Below are 20572 nucleotides of genomic sequence, written 5' to 3'. Positions count from 1 at the left end.
GGGGCGTGAAGTTGGCGGCTTAGCGGCGTAAAGTTAGCGGCCTAGCGACTCGAAGTTGGCGGCCTAGCGGCGCCAAGATAGCGGCCTAGCGGCGTGAAGTTGGCGGCCTAGCGGCGTGAAATTGGCGGCCTAGCGGTGTGAAGTTGGCGGCCTAGCGAGGTGAAGTAAGAGGCCTAGCGGTGCGAAGTTGGCGGCCTAGCGGCGTGAAGTTGGCGGCCTAGCGGCGTGAAGTTGGCAGCCTAGCGGCGTAAACTTTGCCGCTTAGGGGCGTGAAGTTGGCGGCCTAGCGGCGTAAAGTTAGCGGTCTAGCGACTCGAAGTTGGCGGCCTAGCGGCGCCAAGATAGCGGCCTAGCGGCGTGAAGTTGGCGGCCTAGCGGCGTGAAATTGGCGGCCTAGCGGTGTGAAGTTGGCGGCCTAGCGACGTGAAGTTAGCGGCCTAGCGGTGCGAAGTTGGCGGCCTAGCGGCGTGAATTTGGCGGCCTAGCGGCGTGAAGTTGGCAGCCTAGCGGCGTAAACATAGCCACTTAGGGGCGTGAAGTTGGCGGCCTAGCGGCGTAAAGTAAGCGGCCTAGCGACTCGAAGTTGGCGGCCTATCGGCGCCAAGATAGCGGCCTAGCGGCGTGAAGTTGGCGGCCTTCAGTGTAAGGTCGTTTTTTATTTCACTCGTTTTCATAGAAAAACTATATGCTCAGTTGCTTTATTCTGTTAGTCACTTATGCGCTTGACAGAATCGTTACGAGATGCGAACATGTTAGAGAAACTCGTATAAAAATTGATACAATTATTGCCAGAGCCGATATTCACAGGTTTTGCAAGTCCGATTACTGTGACTATGAAAATTGGTATGCCTCTTTTCCGTGTCGCTCTTTTTAAAAATAAAAATGCATTACGAGACCAATCAACGTTTCATGTTGTTAAAGGCACACGATATAACAGAAAATAATAGAACTTTTATTAGGCATAAACATCAATATGTTCGTAGCCAAATGCATATATATATATATATATATATACATTCACGGCGGCAATATAAAACTGTATTGACATTAGTGTTGTATGAGAAGAGCAAAATGTATAATGTCTTTATAAAATGGACAGACAAGAATAAAATAATATTCATCTTCAAACATATTCATATTGCAATATAGGTTGAAGTAATATAACATTAGTTCTAGGTACAGATATAAAAGATACAAATAATTGTTGTAAATTTAATAGCTACGTGGCCACTTATTCCCCGTTTCGAATAGCGCGAAAATATCAATATTATTTTATCTGTTCCTAAATCATATGCATTTGTGTATATCATTATTGTCAAAGAGTTAACCAGGGTAAAGCATTTAAATAAAAACAACAACAACAACACTTTTGCATCAACCTACATGTATATCGAACGCCTGTAAAGTTTCTACAGTGATCCGCATGCATAGGTCTCATTTCAGCCTTGACGATATGTATTACGACGATTCGCATTTCCTTGATGTTCACATATGAACGTGCAAATAACTCAATTGCATAACAACGTCTTGTCGTGATGGACACATCTTTTTATTAGACAAATGTAATAATTTATTTTAATCTACATACACCAAGCAACAACACATGACTCATTATAACGCTTTAAAATTTGTACTTCTTCTCTACTGATTAAACGGGTACAATACATAACGATTACATAAACAGTTTAAAAATCACAACACTATCAAAATCATAAGAAAAAAAGAAAATAATTATATTCCTAATTCTTGGATTTATAACATTAGTTTAACGATGGTGGTACACAGAAACAAGTTGTTTTAATAATGTATGTTCATCCTCGCCACCCCAGCGTATCATAACCTGTATGATATAGGTTACGATACGCTGGGGTGCAGAGGATGTTTATATTGTGCCCCGCCCTGACTGATATTACATGCCGATAGGATTGGCACATCCTGAAAACCAACATCTTCGAAAAATCTAAATGTTCCAGGTTCAGGTTTATTTTATTTTTTTTCAATTTGTTTAAATCAAAGATGGATGTATCTAACTATGAACTGACAGGAATTGAAATGTACAATTGTATTTTATCACTGATAAATGATTGCAAGTGTGATGGACATCGTTAAGGAATACGAATGTTTTGTATCAAACTGTTGACTGGCATTAAACCACACTAGAAATTTATGAAGCCAAATATAAGAAAGAAAAAACAAAAACAAATGAAAGTTCGATATGGCAAAACTATATAGTCCAATCACAGTAGCGTTTGACCATAGAGGGTCTCCTAAGTGACATTATGTTGAGCAGGCTTATAATGTCACTCTTTAATATAACAAAAGCTATGTTTTACCTTTAGAACTATTGTTTGCAAATGAACTTAGCGTTTAGAAGGTTTTGATGCATTGAAAAATCCACCTCATCCACCAAATGAGTTCCCGATAAATTGCAACACTTTTAACCTGTCAATCGACTTCACAAGTAAAACAAAAACAGAATGCCGCCGTCAGTGATGTTTCATAAAAAATACGTTTCAAGTGGAGCTATCTACTGAACAGGCGGGCTCAAACTCCGGCAAAGCATTTATACATCTACAGTTTATATTAGCTGCACTTCAAGTGACCAATTCTATGTTAGATTCAAACTACGCTTGCCAGACAACCAGGTTGACAAACGAAAATCTTTGAAGAGTTAAAACGTGAAATTGGCGGCCTAGCGGCGTAAAGTTAGCGGCCTAGCGACTCGAAGTTGGCGGCCTAGCGGCGCCAAGATAGCGGCCTAGCGGCGTGAAGTTGGCGGCCTAGCGGCGTGAAATTGGCGGCCTAGCGGCGTGAAGTTGGCGGCCTAGCGGCGTGAAGTTAGTGGCCTAGCGGCGCGAAGTTGGCGGCCTAGCGGCGTGATGTTGGCGGCCTAGCGGCGTGAAATTGGCAGCCTAGCGGCGTAAACTTAGCGGCCTAGCGGCGTGAAGTTAGCGGCCAAGCGGCGTGAAGTTTAGGGCCTAGCAGCATGAAGTTAGCGGCATAGCGGCGTGAAGTTGGCGGACTAGCGGCGTGAAGTTGGCGGCCTTCAGTGTAAGGTCGTTTTTTATTTCACTCGTTTTCATAGAAAAACTATATGCTCAGTTGCTTTATTCTGTTAGTCACTTATGCGCTTGACAGAATCGTTATGAGATGCGAACATGTTAGAGAAACTCGTATAAAAGTTGATACAATTATTGCCAGAGCCGATATTCACAGGTTTTGCAAGTCCGATTACTGTGGCTATGAAAATTGGTATGCCTCTTTTCCGTGTCGCTCTTTTTAAAAATAAAAAAGCATTACGAGACCAATCAACGTTTCATGTTGTTAAAGGCACACGATATAACAGAAAATAATAGTACTTTTATTAGGCATAAACATCAATATGTTCGTAGCCAAATGCATATATATATATATACATTCACGGCGGCAATATAAAACTGTATTGACATTAGTGTTGTATGAGAAGAGCAAAATGTATAATGTCTTTATAAAATGGACAGACAAGAATAAAATAATATTTATCTTCAAACATATTCATATTGCAATATAGGTTGAAGTAATATAACATTAGTTCTAGGTACAGATATAAAAGATACAAATAATTGTTGTAAATTTAATAGCTACGTGGCCACTTATTCCCCGTTTCGAATAGCGCGAAAATATCAATATTATTTTATCTGTTCCTAAATCATATGCATTTGAGTATATCATTATTGTCAAAGAGTTAACCAGGGTAAAGCATTTAAATAAAAACAACAACAACAACACTTTTGCATCAACCTACATGTATATCGAACGCCTGTAATGTTTCTACAGTGATCCGCATGCATAGGTCTCATTTCAGCCTTGACGATATGTATTACGACGATTCGCATTTCCTTGATGTTCACATATGAACGTGCAAATAACTCAATTGCATAACAACGTCTTGTCGTGATGGACACATCTTTTTATTAGACAAATGTAATAATTTATTTTAATCTACATACACCAAGCAACAACACATGACTCATTATAACGCTTTAAAATTTGTACTTCTTCTCTACTGATTAAACGGGTACAATACATAACGATTACATAAACAGTTTAAAAATCACAACACTATCAAAATCATAAGAAAAAAAGAAAATAATTATATTCCTAATTCTTGGATTTATAACATTAGTTTAACGATGGTGGTACACAGAAACAAGTTGTTTTAATAATGTATGTTCATCCTCGCCACCCCAGCGTATCATAACCTGTATGATATAGGTTACGATACGCTGGGGTGCAGAGGATGTTTATATTGTGCCCCGCCCTGACTGATATTACATGCCGATAGGATTGGCACATCCTGAAAACCAACATCTTCGAAAAATCTAAATGTTCCAGGTTCAGGTTTATTTTTTTTTCAATTTGTTTAAATCAAAGATGGATGTATCTAACTATGAACTGACAGGAATTGAAATGTGCAATTGTATTTTATCACTGATAAATGATTGCAAGTGTGATGGACATCGTTAAGGAATACGAATGTTTTGTATCAAACTGTTGACTGGCATTAAACCACACTAGAAATTTATGAACCCAAATATAAGAAAGAAAAAACAAAAACAAATGAAAGTTCGATATGGCAAAACCACAGTAGCGTTTGACCATAGAGGGTCTCCTAAGTGACATTATGTTGAGCAGGCTTATAATGTCACTCTTTAATATAACAAAAGCTATGTTTTACCTTTAGAACTATTGTTTGCAAATGAACTTAGCGTTTAGAAGGTTTTGATGCATTGAAAAATCCACCTCATCCACCAAATGAGTTCCCGATAAAATGCAACACTTTTAACCCGTCAATCGACTTCACAAGTAAAACAAAAACAGAATGCCGCCGTCAGTGATGTTTCATAAAAAATACGTTTCAAGTGGAGCTATCTACTGAACAGGCGGGCTCAAACTCCGGCAAAGCATTTATACATCTACAGTTTATATTAGCTGCACTTCAAGTGACCAATTCTATGTTAGCTTCAAATTACGCTTGCCAGACAACCAGGTTGACAAACGAAAATCTTTGAAGAGTTAAAACGTGAAGTTGGCGGCCTAGCGGCGTAAAGTTAGCGGCCTAGCGACTCGAAGTTGGCAGCCTAGCGGCGCCAAGATAGCGGCCTAGCGGCGTGAAGTTGGCGGCCTAGCGGCGTGAAGTTGGCGGCCTAGCGGCGTGAAGTTGGCGGCCTAGCGGAGTGAAGTTAGCGGCCTAGCGGCGCGAAGTTGGCGGCCTAGCGGCGTGACGTTGCCGGCCTAGCGGCGTGAAGTTGGCAGCCTAGCGGCTTAAACTTAGCGGCCCAGCGGCGTGAAGTTAGCGGCCAAGCGGCGTGAAGTTTAGGGCCTAGCAGCATGAAGTTAGCGGCATAGCGGCGTGAAGTTGGCGGACTAGCGGCGTGAAGTTGGCGGCCTTCAGTGTAAGGTCGTTTTTTATTTCACTCGTTTTCATAGAAAAACTATATGCTCAGTTGCTTTATTCTGTTAGTCACTTATGCGCTTGACAGAATCGTTATGAGATGCGAACATGTTAGAGAAACTCGTATAAAAATTGATACAATTATTGCCAGAGCCGATATTCACAGGTTTTGCAAGTCCGATTACTGTGGCTATGAAAATTGGTATGCCTCTTTTCCGTGTCGCTCTTTTTAAAAATAAAAATGCATTACGAGACCAATCAACGTTTCATGTTGTTAAAGGCACACGATATAACAGAAAATAATAGAACTTTTATTAGGCATAAACATCAATATGTTCGTAGCCAAATGCATATATATATATATATATATATATATATATATATATATATATATACATTCACGGCGGCAATATAAAACTGTATTGACATTAGTGTTGTATGAGAAGAGCAAAATGTATAATGTCTTTATAAAATGGACAGACAAAAATAAAATAATATTTATCTTCAAACATATTCATATTGCAATATAGGTTGAAGTAATATAACATTAGTTCTAGGTACAGATATAAAGATACAAATAATTGTTGTAAATTTAATAGCTACGTGGCCAATTATTCCCCGTTTCGAATAGCGCGATAATATCAATATTATTTTATCTGTTCCTAAATCATATGCATTTGTGTATATCATTATTGTCAAAGAGTTAACCAGGGTAAAGCATTTAAATAAAAACAACAACAACAACACTTTTGCATCAACCTACATGTATATCGAACGCCTGTAAAGTTTCTACAGTGATCCGCATGCATAGGTCTCATTTCAGCCTTGACGATATGTATTACGACGATTCGCATTTCCTTGATGTTCACATATGAACGTGCAAATAACTCAATTGCATAACAACGTCTTGTCGTGATGGACACATCTTTTTATTTGACAAATGTAATAATTTATTTTAATCTACATACACCAAGCAACAACACATGACTCATTATAACGCTTTAAAATTTGTACTTCTTCTCTTCTGATTAAACGGGTACAATACATAACGATTACATAAACAGTTTAAAAATCACAACACTATCAAAATCATAAGAAAAAAAGAAAATAATTATATTCCTAATTCTTGGATTTATAACATTAGTTTAACGATGGTGGTACACAGAAACAAGTTGTTTTAATAATGTATGTTCATCCTCGCCACCCCAGCGTATCATAACCTGTATGATATAGGTTACGATACGCTGGGGTGCAGAGGATGTTTATATTGTGCCCCGCCCTGACTGATATTACATGCCGATAGGATTGGCACATCCTGAAAACCAACATCTTCGAAAAATCTAAATGTTCCAGGTTCAGGTTTATTTTTTTTTCAATTTGTTTAAATCAAAGATGGATGTATCTAACTATGAACTGACAGGAATTGAAATGTGCAATTGTATTTTATCACTGATAAATGATTGCAAGTGTGATGGACATCGTTAAGGAATACGAATGTTTTGTATCAAACTGTTGACTGGCATTAAACCACACTAGAAATTTATGAACCCAAATATAAGAAAGAAAAAACAAAAACAAATGAAAGTTCGATATGGCAAAACTATATAGTCCAATCACAGTAGCGTTTGACCATAGAGGGTCTCCTAAGTGACATTATGTTGAGCAGGCTTATAATGTCACTCTTTAATATAACAAAAGCTATGTTTTACCTTTAGAACTATTGTTTGCAAATGAACTTAGCGTTTAGAAGGTTTTGATGCATTGAAAAATCCGCCTCATCCACCAAATGAGTTCCCGATAAAGTGCAACACTTTTAACCCGTCAATCGACTTCACAAGTAAAACAAAAACAGAATGCCGCCGTCAGTGATGTTTCATAAAAAATACGTTTCAAGTGGAGCTATCTACTGAACAGGCGGGCTCAAACTCCGGCAAAGCATTTATACATCTACAGTTTATATTAGCTGCACTTCAAGTGACCAATTCTATGTAAGCTTCAAACTACGCTTGCCAGACAACCAGGTTGACAAACGAAAATCTTTGAAGAGTTAAAACGTGAAGTTGGCGGCCTAGCGGCGTAAAGTTAGCGGCCTAGCGACTCGAAGTTGGCGGCCTAGCGGCGCCAAGATAGCGGCCTAGCGGCGTGAAGTTGGCGGCCTAGCGGCGTGAAATTGGCGGCCTAGCGGCGTGAAGTTGGCGGCCTAGCGGCGTGAAGTTAGCGGCCTAGCGGCGCGAAGTTGGCGGCCTAGCGGCGTGACGTTGGCGGCCTAGCGGAATGAAGTTGGCAGTCTAGCGGCGTAAACTTAGCGGCCTAGCGGCGTGAAGTTAGCGGCCAAGCGGCGTGAAGTTTAGGGCCTAGCAGCATGAAGTTAGCGGCATAGCGGCGTGAAGTTGGCGGACTAGCGGCGTGAAGTTGGCGGCCTTCAGTGTAAGGTCGTTTTTTATTTCACTCGTTTTCATAGAAAAACTATATGCTCAGTTGCTTTATTCTGTTAGTCACTTATGCGCTTGACAGAATCGTTATGAGATGCGAACATGTTAGAGAAACTCGTATAAAAATTGATACAATTATTGCCAGAGCCGATATTCACAGGTTTTGCAAGTCCGATTACTGTGGCTATGAAAATTGGTATGCCTCTTTTCCGTGTCGCTCTTTTTAAAAATAAAAAAGCATTACGAGACCAATCAACGTTTCATGTTGTTAAAGGCACACGATATAACAGAAAATAATAGAACTTTTATTAGGCATAAACATCAATATGTTCGTAGCCAAATGCATATATATATATATACATTCACGGCGGCAATATAAAACTGTATTGACATTAGTGTTGTATGAGAAGAGCAAAATGTATAATGTCTTTATAAAATGGACAGACAAGAATAAAATAATATTTATCTTCAAACATATTCATATTGCAATATAGGTTGAAGTAATATAACATTAGTTCTAGGTACAGATATAAAAGATACAAATAATTGTTGTAAATTTAATAGCTACGTGGCCACTTATTCCCCGTTTCGAATAGCGCGAAAATATCAATATTATTTTATCTGTTCCTAAATCATATGCATTTGTGTATATCATTATTGTCAAAGAGTTAACCAGGGTAAAGCATTTAAATAAAAACAACAACAACAACACTTGCATCAACCTACATGTATATCGAACGCCTGTAAAATTTCTACAGTGATCCGCATGCATAGGTCTCATTTCAGCCTTGACGATATGTATTACGACGATTCGCATTTCCTTGATGTTCACATATGAACGTGCAAATAACTCAATTGCATAACAACGTCTTGTCGTGATGGACACATCTTTTTATTAGACAAATGTAATAATTTATTTTAAACTACATACACCAAGCAACAACACATGACTCATTATAACGCTTTAAAATTTGTACTTCTTCTCTACTGATTAAACGGGTACAATACATAACGATTACATAAACAGTTTAAAAATCACAACACTATCAAAATCATAAGAAAAAAAGAAAATAATTATATTCCTAATTCTTGGATTTATAACATTAGTTTAACGATGGTGGTACACAGAAACAAGTTGTTTTAATAATGTATGTTCATCCTCGCCACCCCAGCGTGTCATAACCTGTATGATATAGGTTACGATACGCTGGGGTGCAGAGGATGTTTATATTGTGCCCGCCCTGACTGATATTACATGCCGATAGGATTGGCACATCCTGAAAACCAACATCTTCGAAAAATCGAAATGTTCCAGGTTCAGGTTTATTTTTTTTTTCAATTTGTTTAAATCAAAGATGGATGTATCTAACTATGAACTGACAGGAATTGAAATGTACAATTGTATTTTATCACTGATAAATGATTGCAAGTGTGATGGACATCGTTAAGGAATACGAATGTTTTGTATCAAACTGTTGACTGGCATTAAACCACACTAGAAATTTATGAAGCCAAATATAAGAAAGAAAAAACAAAAACAAATGAAAGTTCGATATGGCAAAACCACAGTAGCGTTTGACCATAGAGGGTCTCCTAAGTGACATTATGTTGAGCAGGCTTATAATGTCACTCTTTAATATAACAAAAGCTATGTTTTACCTTTAGAACTATTGTTTGCAAATGAACTTAGCGTTCAGAAGGTTTTGATGCATTGAAAAATCCACTTCATCCACCAAATGAGTTCCCGATAAAGTGCAACACTTTTAACCTGTCAATCGACTTCACAAGTAAAACAAAAACAGAATGCCGCCGTCAGTGATGTTTCATAAAAAATACGTTTCAAGTGGAGCTATCTACTGAACAGGCGGGCTCAAACTCCGGCAAAGCATTTATACATCTACAGTTTATATTAGCTGCACTTCAAGTGACCAATTCTATGTTAGCTTCAAACTACGCTTGCCAGACAACCAGGTTGACAAACGAAAATCTTTGAAGAGTTAAAACGTGAAGTTGGCGGCCTAGCGGCGTAAAGTTAGCGGCCTAGCGACTCGAAGTTGGCGGCCTAGCGGCGCCAAGATAGCGGCCTAGCGGCGTGAAGTTGGCGGCCTAGCGGCGTGAAGTTAGCGGCCTAGCGGCGCGAAGTTGGCGGCCTAGCGGCGTGACGTTGGCGGCCTAGCGGCGTGAAGTTGGCAGCCTAGCGGCGTAAACTTAGCGGCCTAGCGGCGTGAAGTTAGCGGCCAAGCGGCGTGAAGTTTAGGGCCTAGCAGCATGAAGTTAGCGGCATAGCGGCGTGAAGTTGGCGGACTAGCGGCGTGAAGTTGGCGGCCTTCAGTGTAAGGTCGTTTTTTATTTCACTCGTTTTCATAGAAAAACTATATGCTCAGTTGCTTTATTCTGTTAGTCACTTATGCGCTTGACAGAATCGTTATGAGATGCGAACATGTTAGAGAAACTCGTATAAAAATTGATACAATTATTGCCAGAGCCGATATTCACAGGTTTTGCAAGTCCGATTACTGTGGCTATGAAAATTGGTATGCCTCTTTTCCGTGTCGCTCTTTTTAAAAATAAAAATGCATTACGAGACCAATAAACGTTTCATGTTGTTAAAGGCACACGATATAACAGAAAATAATGGAACTTTTATTAGGCATAAACATCAATATGTTCGTAGCCAAATGCATATATATATATATATACATTCACGGCGGCAATATAAAACTGTATTGACATTAGTGTTGTATGAGAAGAGCAAAATGTATAATGTCTTTATAAAATGGACAGACAAGAATAAAATAATATTTATCTTCAAACATATTCATATTGCAATATAGGTTGAAGTAATATAACATTAGTTCTAGGTACAGATATAAAAGATACAAATAATTGTTGTAAATTTAATAGCTACGTGGCCACTTATTCCCCGTTTCGAATAGCGCGAAAATATCAATATTATTTTATCTGTTCCTAAATCATCTCATTTCAGCCTTGACGATATGTATTACGACGATTCGCATTTCCTTGATGTTCGCATATGAACGTGCAAATAACTCAATTGCATAACAACGTCTTGTTGTGATGGACACATCTTTTTATTAGACAAATGTAATAATTTATCTTAATCTACATACACCAAGCAACAACACATGACTCATTATAACGCTTTAAAATTTGTACTTCTTCTCTACTGATTAAACGGGTACAATATATAACGATTACATAAACAGTTTAAAAATCACAACACTATCAAAATCATAAGAAAAAAAGAAAATAATTATATTCCTAATTCTTGGATTTATAACATTAGTTTAACGATGGTGGTACACAGAAACAAGTTGTTTTAATAATGTATGTTCATCCTCGCCACCCCAGCGTATCATAACCTGTATGATATAGGTTACGATACGCTGGGGTGCAGAGGATGTTTATATTGTGCCCCGCCCTGACAGATATTACATGCCGATAGGATTGGCACATCCTGAAAACCAACATCTTCGAAAAATCTAAATGTTCCAGGTTCAGGTTTATTTTTTTTTCAATTTGTTTAAATCAAAGATGGATGTATCTAACTATGAACTGACAGGAATTGAAATGTACAATTGTATTTTATCACTGATAAATGATTGCCAGTGTGATGGACATCGTTAAGGAATACGAATGTTTTGTATCAAACTGTTGACTGGCATTAAACCACATTAGAAATTTATGAAGCCAAATATAAGAAAGAAAAAAACAAACACAAATGAAAGTTCGATATGGCAAAACTATATAGTCCAATCACAGTAGCGTTTGACCATAGAGGGTCTCCTAAGTGACATTATGTTGAGCAGGCTTTTAATGTCACTCTTTAATATAACAAAAGCTATGTTTTACCTTTAGAACTATTGTTTGCAAATGAACTTAGCGTTTAGAAGGTTTTGATGCATTGAAAAATCCACCTCATCCACCAAATGAGTTCCCGATAAAGTGCAACACTTTTAACCTGTCAATCGACTTCACAAGTAAAACAACAACAGAATGCCGCCGTTAGTGATGTTGCATAAAAAAATACGTTTCAAGTGGAGCTATCTACTGAACAGGCAGGCTCAAACTCCGGCAAAGCATTTATACATCTACAGTTTCAGTTTATATTAGCTGCACTTCAAGTGACCAATTCTATGGTAGCTTCAAACTACGCTTGCCAGACAACCAGGTTGACAAACGAAAATCTTTGAAGAGTTAAAACGTGAAGTTGGCGGCCTAGCGGCGTAAAGTTAGCGGCCTAGCGACTCGAAGTTGGCGGCCTAGCGGCGCCAAGATAGCGGCCTAGCGGCGTGAAGTTGGCGGCCTAGCGGCGTGAAGTTGGCGGCCTAGCGGCGTGAAGTTGGCGGCCTTGCGGCGTGAAGTTAGCGGCCTAGCGGCGCGAAGTTGGCGGCCTAGCGGCGTGACGTTGGCGGCCTAGCGGCGTGAAGTTGGCAGCCTAGCGGCGTAAACTTAGCGGCCTAGCGGCGTGAAGTTAGCGGCCAAGCGGCGTGAAGTTTAGGGCCTAGCAGCGTGAAGTTATCGGCATAGCGGCGTGAAGTTGGCGGACTAGCGGCGTGAAGTTGGCGGCCTTCAGTGTAAGGTCGTTTTTTATTTCACTCGTTTTCATAGAAAAACTATATGCTCAGTTGCTTTATTCTGTTAGTCACTTATGCGCTTGACAGAATCGTTACGAGATGCGAACATGTTAGAGAAACTCGTATAAAAATTGATACAATTATTGCCAGAGCCGATATTCACAGGTTTTGCAAGTCCGATTACTGTGGCTATGAAAATTGGTATGCCTCTTTTCCGTGTCGCTCTTTTTAAAAATAAAAATGCATTACGAGACCAATCAACGTTTCATGTTGTTACAGGCACACGATTTAACAGAAAAGAATAGACTATTAGGCATAAACATTAATATGTTCGTAGCCAAATGCATATATATATATATATATACATTCACGGCGGCAATATAAAACTGTATTGACATTAGTGTTGTATGAGAAGAGCAAAATGTATAATGTCTTTATAAAATGGACAGACAAGAATAAAATAATATTTATCTTCAAACATATTCATATTGCAATATAGGTTGAAGTAATATAACATTAGTTCTAGGTACAGATATAAAAGATACAAATAATTGTTGTAAATTTAATAGCTACGTGGCCACGTATTCCCCGTTTCGAATAGCGCGAAAATATCAATATTATTTTATCTGTTCCTAAATCATATGCATTTGTGTATATCATTATTGTCAAAGAGTTAACCAGGGTAAAGCATTTAAATAAAAACAACAACAACAACACTTTTGCATCAACCTACATGTATATCGAACGCCTGTAAAGTTTCTACAGTGATCCGCATGCATAGGTCTCATTTCAGCCTTGACGATATGTATTACGACGATTCGCATTTCCTTGATGTTCACATATGAACGTGCAAATAACTCAATTGCATAACAACGTCTTGTCGTGATGGACACATCTTTTTATTAGACAAATGTAATAATTTATTTTAATCTACATACACCAAGCAACAACACATGACTCATTATAACGCTTTAAAATTTGTACTTCTTCTCTACTGATTAAACGGGTACAATATATAACGATTACATAAACAGTTTAAAAATCACAACACTATCAAAATCATAAGAAAAAAAGAAAATAATTATATTCCTAATTCTTGGATTTATAACATTAGTTTAACGATGGTGGTACACAGAAACAAGTTGTTTTAATAATGTATGTTCATCCTCGCCACCCCAGCGTATCATAACCTGTATGATATAGGTACGCTGGGGTGCAGAGGATGTTTATATTGTGCCCCGCCCTGACTGAAAATATGTTTCCGCTTCCGGTTGAATAAAGTCGCACTTTAAATCACCGATCAGTTTTTGGAATTTAATAGTGTTTAACTAGTTATAACTTGAGTGAAAAAAGGATATTAGGACTATTGTGAGTAGACAAACATATAACTCAAGTTACGTGAAGAATTTTGAAGGCTAAATTGATTTCTTGACATCAAACTATAAACGCTTTGTCTTCAAAATATGAATAAGAAGCTATGTTTTAGAGGTCAAAGTTGTCACGGAGAGAGTGAGCGACGCTCACAAACCCCTGAAGATCGGATCGTCACGCATGACTGGTTTGATATACCGTTAATGGAAATGCCCAATTAACTAACCACTCGCCGCTTGATCTCTCAAACTATATATATATATATATATATATATATATATATATATATATATATATATATATATATATATATATATATATATATATATATATAATATATATACATATACGAACGTTCCCTAAGGGGATTACGCATTAACAGTTATGGAGTCGGCTAGCGATCCTGATGAAACTGACCCGAAGCGCTTAATAAATGCAAGCATACTCCGTATCAAAAAAGAAATGAATGAAAGTAAAATGAACTCGAGCCTCGACGACGATGACTACGACTACGACGAAGTATGCAACAACGAAGTCGAATCATCACAGCCCTCTATTCTGCCACAACGCTTCTACCAGGAACTAGATAATAACTTGTTTAATCTACCAAAAGAATCATATGTAGATGAATTAATGAAGATTTGCAAACAAAACTTCATCAAAATAAATGCCTATCGCGAGAAACTCGCTGAGAGGGCCCGTGGAACTCTAGGGTGTCCCGAAACAAGACTTATTAACAGGAGAAATGCGTCCGCTGCAAGCAAGGAAAAAAAATGTTCTAACGATTGTTACGTTATTCAATCATTCATTGATGGCGAACGGTCACGCGAAATAAATGACGTTTTTACATGTCCATCGACAGTGACTCAGGAGGCCGAAGTAATCGAATGTGACACTGAAAATGACTTTATTAAACCAGATATCTATGCAGTTTTGTTCAGTATTCAGTCGAGTGTTGAAGACATAACGCGCAAACAAACTGAAGATTCCGTCATAATTCAGCAGACGCACACAGACGTCTGCAACATGGCGATAGCATTCCGCCGGTTTCAAGGAACGTTAAACAGTATTCTTGCCTCTCTGCCTTCGGCCGGAAGTGCAATTGTAACTAAACTCCAAAGTGACATGGACAAGCTTGAGTCAGCAGTCACAACTATAAACAAGCGATTCGTAGACTCACAAATCAAGGTAACGCATACAAACGTCAGTATACCGAAAAAGGACTATCAGCCAATGATGTACAGCGAGGTCGTTAGTTCTCCATCTCCCGTGCGAATTTCAAACGACTCAAATGCTAAAGCTCAAAACCATATGCAAACGCACATTACAGCTCCCAGCATGGAAACGATTTCTACCGAACAAATAAAAACGAATGCCGATAGCAATGCAAACCCAACCCATATCGATCCTAAAGAGCATACCACCTTGCAATCTACTTCTTACGCTACAACGGGAAATAACAGAAACACTGCCAATTCTTGCTCAAAGCAAAGCCTAAGGTCTGAAAATCGAAGCGAGGAATGTAGAACAAACTTTACAAAACATCCTACGCCGGAACCAAGCGATACAACTCCCCACCCGAACAATCGATTCATCGCTGTGAAACACCGCCAGACTACATCATACTTTTTGGGGAATATTGACCCAGACGTCGTCGAACAGGATATCCATGATTACATGACAGATATGAAAGTTCGAGTGAAACGTCTTACACTATTTCGTGGACGTCATGGTTCATCCGCACGACTAAACATATATCCGGAAGACGAAGAAACAGTTGAAGATAACTCATTTTGGCCCGAAAATGTAACTTGGCGTCGGTGGGTCAGCAAACAAGAGTGGGAGCGCGAACGGGGGGAGTCCCGTCAGCGACGTCGTGACAACCTAAGGCACCAGCCATACCGTCATTACCACCGATACGATGACTCCTACAACAAACGACAACACAGAGTCGAAGACACCAGCTCACGTGACAATGACAGGAACAGCCCATGGTACTCTGATAGAGACGACTACCACGATATTGATGAGTGGGACCCATCGAGGGACTAACAATTATATTTAGTGACAAAATACTGACAAGATCCAGTCTTACAAGCATCATTTTATAATGCCATACTCCTTTTGGACTCATTTTGTTATTGTTTTCATCGTACCTATGTCACTTAATATTTTAGTATGGAATGTTAAAGGGATCATGTCATCAGCATACTCTCTCTCTAAGTTACTCGATGACGATACGATTGATATCGCCCTTCTAAGTTGTTACCTCACTCAGCCCATTTTTTGGATAGCGTTCATCCGAATTATACCTCATATTACACTATCGATGAATCGCTAGGCCACTTTAACGTCTTAAAATGTGGTAAGGGAGGGACAGCAATTATGATTAAGAACAATATTGGTTGTAAAATAAGTAAAATCACAGCCATAGATAATGATAGAATATCAGCGATCGAGATTATTTCTCACAAAAAGGTTCCGACGTATCTTTTCTGCATATACATGCCGTCTTGTAGCGACATTGAACTATTTAAGGAAACCCTGAAAGACGTCTGTGCTCTCTTTAACTTCTACTCCCGGATCGGAAATGTAATATTGGCCGGAGATTTCAATGCGCAAATTAACTCTCAATTCGGCACACAGTCATCCACCCCAAAATCCCGTATTTTTACAGAGTTTGTAGCTAAACACCAACTTACGTCGCTGAAAGAGCACATAGGAAATACAAACGAATATACTTTCCACCCGACGAAGTCGACAATAGATCATGTCTTAGTCCATAACTCATCATTAGATATGTTTCACTCATTCTCGGTTATATCTGAAAGAGACATACTTACCTCGGATCATGCGCCAATATTATTTTCTATAAACCTCGACCTAGGGAGAAATGCATAACCCACAGTGCATAGAACATGTATAGCATGGAATAAATGCACACAGGGGCACATATCGAACTACCAAAGCCAACTAAGAAGCGAACTAAATAGCATCACGAACGAAAACACCGATGGATGCTCCCCTGATTTTATTAACTCATGGCTTTGCAATGCTTTAAAACAGGCCGTCTCACAACTTCCTGTAAGTAAGTTTAACCGAAAAGCCAAACCGTATTGGACGGAAGAGGTCAAAGCGGCGCATGCGCAGGCCCGATGCGCTCGGCATAATATGGTTAATTCAAGGCAGACTCCGCAGTACAATGTCAGACTCATTCATAAACTATAAACAAGCCAAACGCACTTTCAGGAGAAAACAGCGGAATTGTCGCGAGTCCCATGAAAACCAATTATATGACGAACTTAATAGAACAGCTGAAGTAGACTATCGAATGTTTTGGAAGTTGTTAAAACGAAACAGCAAACGATCTTTTGAGACTTGCTCTGAGTTGAAAATAGACGACACAAGTTATAAAGATGACAGAGTGACTGACGGATTTAAAAACCACTATTCAAAAGTTTTTAGTCACCCAAACGAGCATGACATCCTATCAGAAGATGATTTGTTCGAACTTCAGTGTTATCTTACATGTAAAACCACTAACAACACCGTCACCCCAATTAGCTTAGATGAGGTTAACAAAATAATCAAATCCCTCGCGAAGAGAAAAAGCCCTGGTCATGATGGAATAATGAATGAACATGTCATATTCGGCGGACTTGCTGTCACAAAAGCGCTTACACTACTATTCAATTTAGTCCTGATGCATGAGAAAATACCAATAGATTGGAAAACCAGCGTTATCATCCCTGTATATAAAGGTAAAGGAAAAGACAAACGTGACCCTTCAAGCTACAGACCTATATCATTACTCCCTTGTTTTTGCAAAATTTTCGAAAAGGTTATGGCCGAACGGATCAACTCTCATGTGTCGTCAGCAAGTAACACCTTCCCAAGCCCACAACAAAACGGATTCCAAAAGGGTCTCAGTTATGTGACCACATCCTTTAATCTCCAAGAAACAATTTTCTATGCTATAGACAAAGGTAGCAATGCATATGTTGCATGTCTTGATCAGAAAGCCGCCTTTGACACAGTGAGGCACTCTGCATAACTCCTCAAATTAGGTCGACTTGGCCTTAATGGTAAACTACTAAGGGTCATCAAGTCCTCCTATGAATCCCTCAAATGCACCGTACGTGTTTGTCAAGACCTAATGTCAGATGCCTTCGACGTAGACCGCGGCGTGCGTCAAGGGGGAGTCTTGTCCAGTTTTTACTATCTCGTTTATCTCGATAGCCTATTACAAAACTTAGAGATAAGTAAGCATGGCTCTCTGCTTATGTCTGTTAATTGCGGCAGCCCAACATTTGCCGACGACATCTCTCTCATCTCGTTATCTCCGTATAAGCTGCAATGCATGGTGGATATTGTGTATAGTTACTGTAAACGTTGGCACGTTGATATCAATGTCGATAGATCTAACGTAGTCGTATTTACTCAAGCCCGCCGAGTCCCACAAGTATGCATCATCTATGGGGACCAAGAAATAAAACAGGTTACATCAATAACGCACCTAGGCATTTCCCAAGAGGGCAGCCTTAAAATACGTACACGCATTTCAGAACGCTTCCAGAAAGCTAGAAATGCGTTTTTTTTAATGGTGGGTCAGGGTGTCCACCCTCTCGGTGCGAACCCCTTAGTATCCACAAGTCTTTACAAAAAAATTGTAATTTCAATTGCTCTCTACGGCTCCGAACTCTGGAACTCAATGACTAACGTTGACACCTTAGCCATCAACCGTCTCCAACACTTCGTAGCCAAAAAGATACAAGGACTGCCTATCTCTGGTATGCCTATCTCTACCAGATCGGATATGTCGGAATCTATTCTAGGATTAAATAAGTTAGATACCTACGTCGAAAAAAGAAAACTGATGTTCTTACACAAGTTGTTAATGCTTCCAAACAAATGTATAAGCAAACAATTTTTTTTGAGAAAATATATTTCTTACGTTCTTGATAACAACTCAATTAAACGAGGATTTATACCAGATATATGTAAGCTGCTGACCAAATATAACATGCAATTTGTGCTAAATAGCTACTTCTCCGTAGAAAGAGCCACCCCAGATAAACAAACTTGGAAACGCATGGTTAACAATGCTGTTATACTTAAATGCAAGTTATGCTGGGATATCCGTACTTCCAATGATTGCGATTTTATGTTATTTCGTATTCTTCATCCATGTTTACAACCTGCTATTATGTATACTATTTCATGAAAAAGTAGTTTTCGTCACACAGCAAGGAGTATAGCAAAATTGTGGTGCAGACCTTCGATTTTACGAAACATACATTGTGCTAAGTGTAACTTAACCTTTTAGGAAGAGCTTGTACATATATTAAGCGAGTGTTACCACACATTAGCAATTAGAGAAGACTTTACTACCCAAATGAATACTATTTTGAATGAACATGACTATGAAAGCTTAAATAACTTAGAACAAATACAATGGACCTTTAGAACCTTTTATAGACACGGACAACAACGCTCTACTTCTGCAATGTTCATACAATTATACATTACGGTGTATAAGTGCATACTTTGACTACAGTTTGCTGAAGCGACATTTAATAGCGCTTATCATAATAACCGAGCTTGGTTGCTAATCAACTACCGATTATAACCATAATCATAATCACTTTTACCTCAACCTATCTACGTGCACAGCTAAACCGAACAGTATAGAAACATGTTCCGTAAAAGCCTCTTGTTCTGTTTCGTTAGTGTGATTACACAGCAATACTTGTATACAATGCATGCATCGTTTTCTTATACATACCTGTTATTATACTCATCACAGCTATGTTTATAATCACTAATTAAATCGCTAGCTCAAATAACAATGTGGACCCGTTATAGGATGAAAAAAAATAGAATACAAAACCTAAAAACAAAAGCATCCAATGTACATATGTGTAACTAAATGTATACATATTATATATAATTATGTAAGATTTGTTTTCCCTGCTTATTGTGTTAACTTGTTCTATATTGCTCAATGTTAGAGCACCTTACACGTTGTAAATATATTTTCATATCTTCTGTAGGAGGAAATAAAGATTTGATTGATTGATGCCGATAGGATTGGCACATCCTGAAAACCAACATCTTCGAAAAATCTAAATGTTCCAGGTTCAGGTTTATTTTTTTTTTCAATTTGTTTAAATCAAAGATGGATGTATCTAACTATGAACTGACAGGAATTGAAATGTACAATTGTATTTTATCACTGATAAATGATTGCAAGTGTGATGGACATCGTTAAGGAATACGAATGTTTTGTATCAAACTGTTGACTGGCATTAAACCACACTCGAAATTTATGAAGCCAAATATAAGAAAGAAAAAACAAACACAAATGAAAGTTCGATATGGCAAAACTATATAGTCCAATCACAGTAGCGTTTGACCATAGAGGGTCTCCTAAGTGACATTATGTTGAGCAGGCTTATAATGTCACTCATTTAACATAACTAAAGCTATGTTTTACCTTTAGAACTATTGTTTGCAAATGAACTTAGCGTTTAAAAGGTTTTGATGCATTGAAAAATCCACCTCATCCCTGAAATGAGTTCCCGATAAAGTGCAACACTTATAACCTGTCAATCGACTTCACAAGTAAAACAACAACAGAATACCGCCGTCAGTGATGTTTAATAAAAAATACGTTTCAAGTGGAGCTATCTACTGAACAGGCGGGCTCAAACTCCGGCAAAGCATTTATACATCTA

The sequence above is a fragment of the Mya arenaria genome, chromosome 5 (genome assembly GCF_026914265.1).
Source record: "Mya arenaria isolate MELC-2E11 chromosome 5, ASM2691426v1".
Lineage (NCBI taxonomy): Eukaryota > Metazoa > Mollusca > Bivalvia > Myida > Myidae > Mya > Mya arenaria.
The sequence above is the reverse complement of the archived record's forward strand: the minus strand, read 5'-3'. Positions refer to the sequence as shown.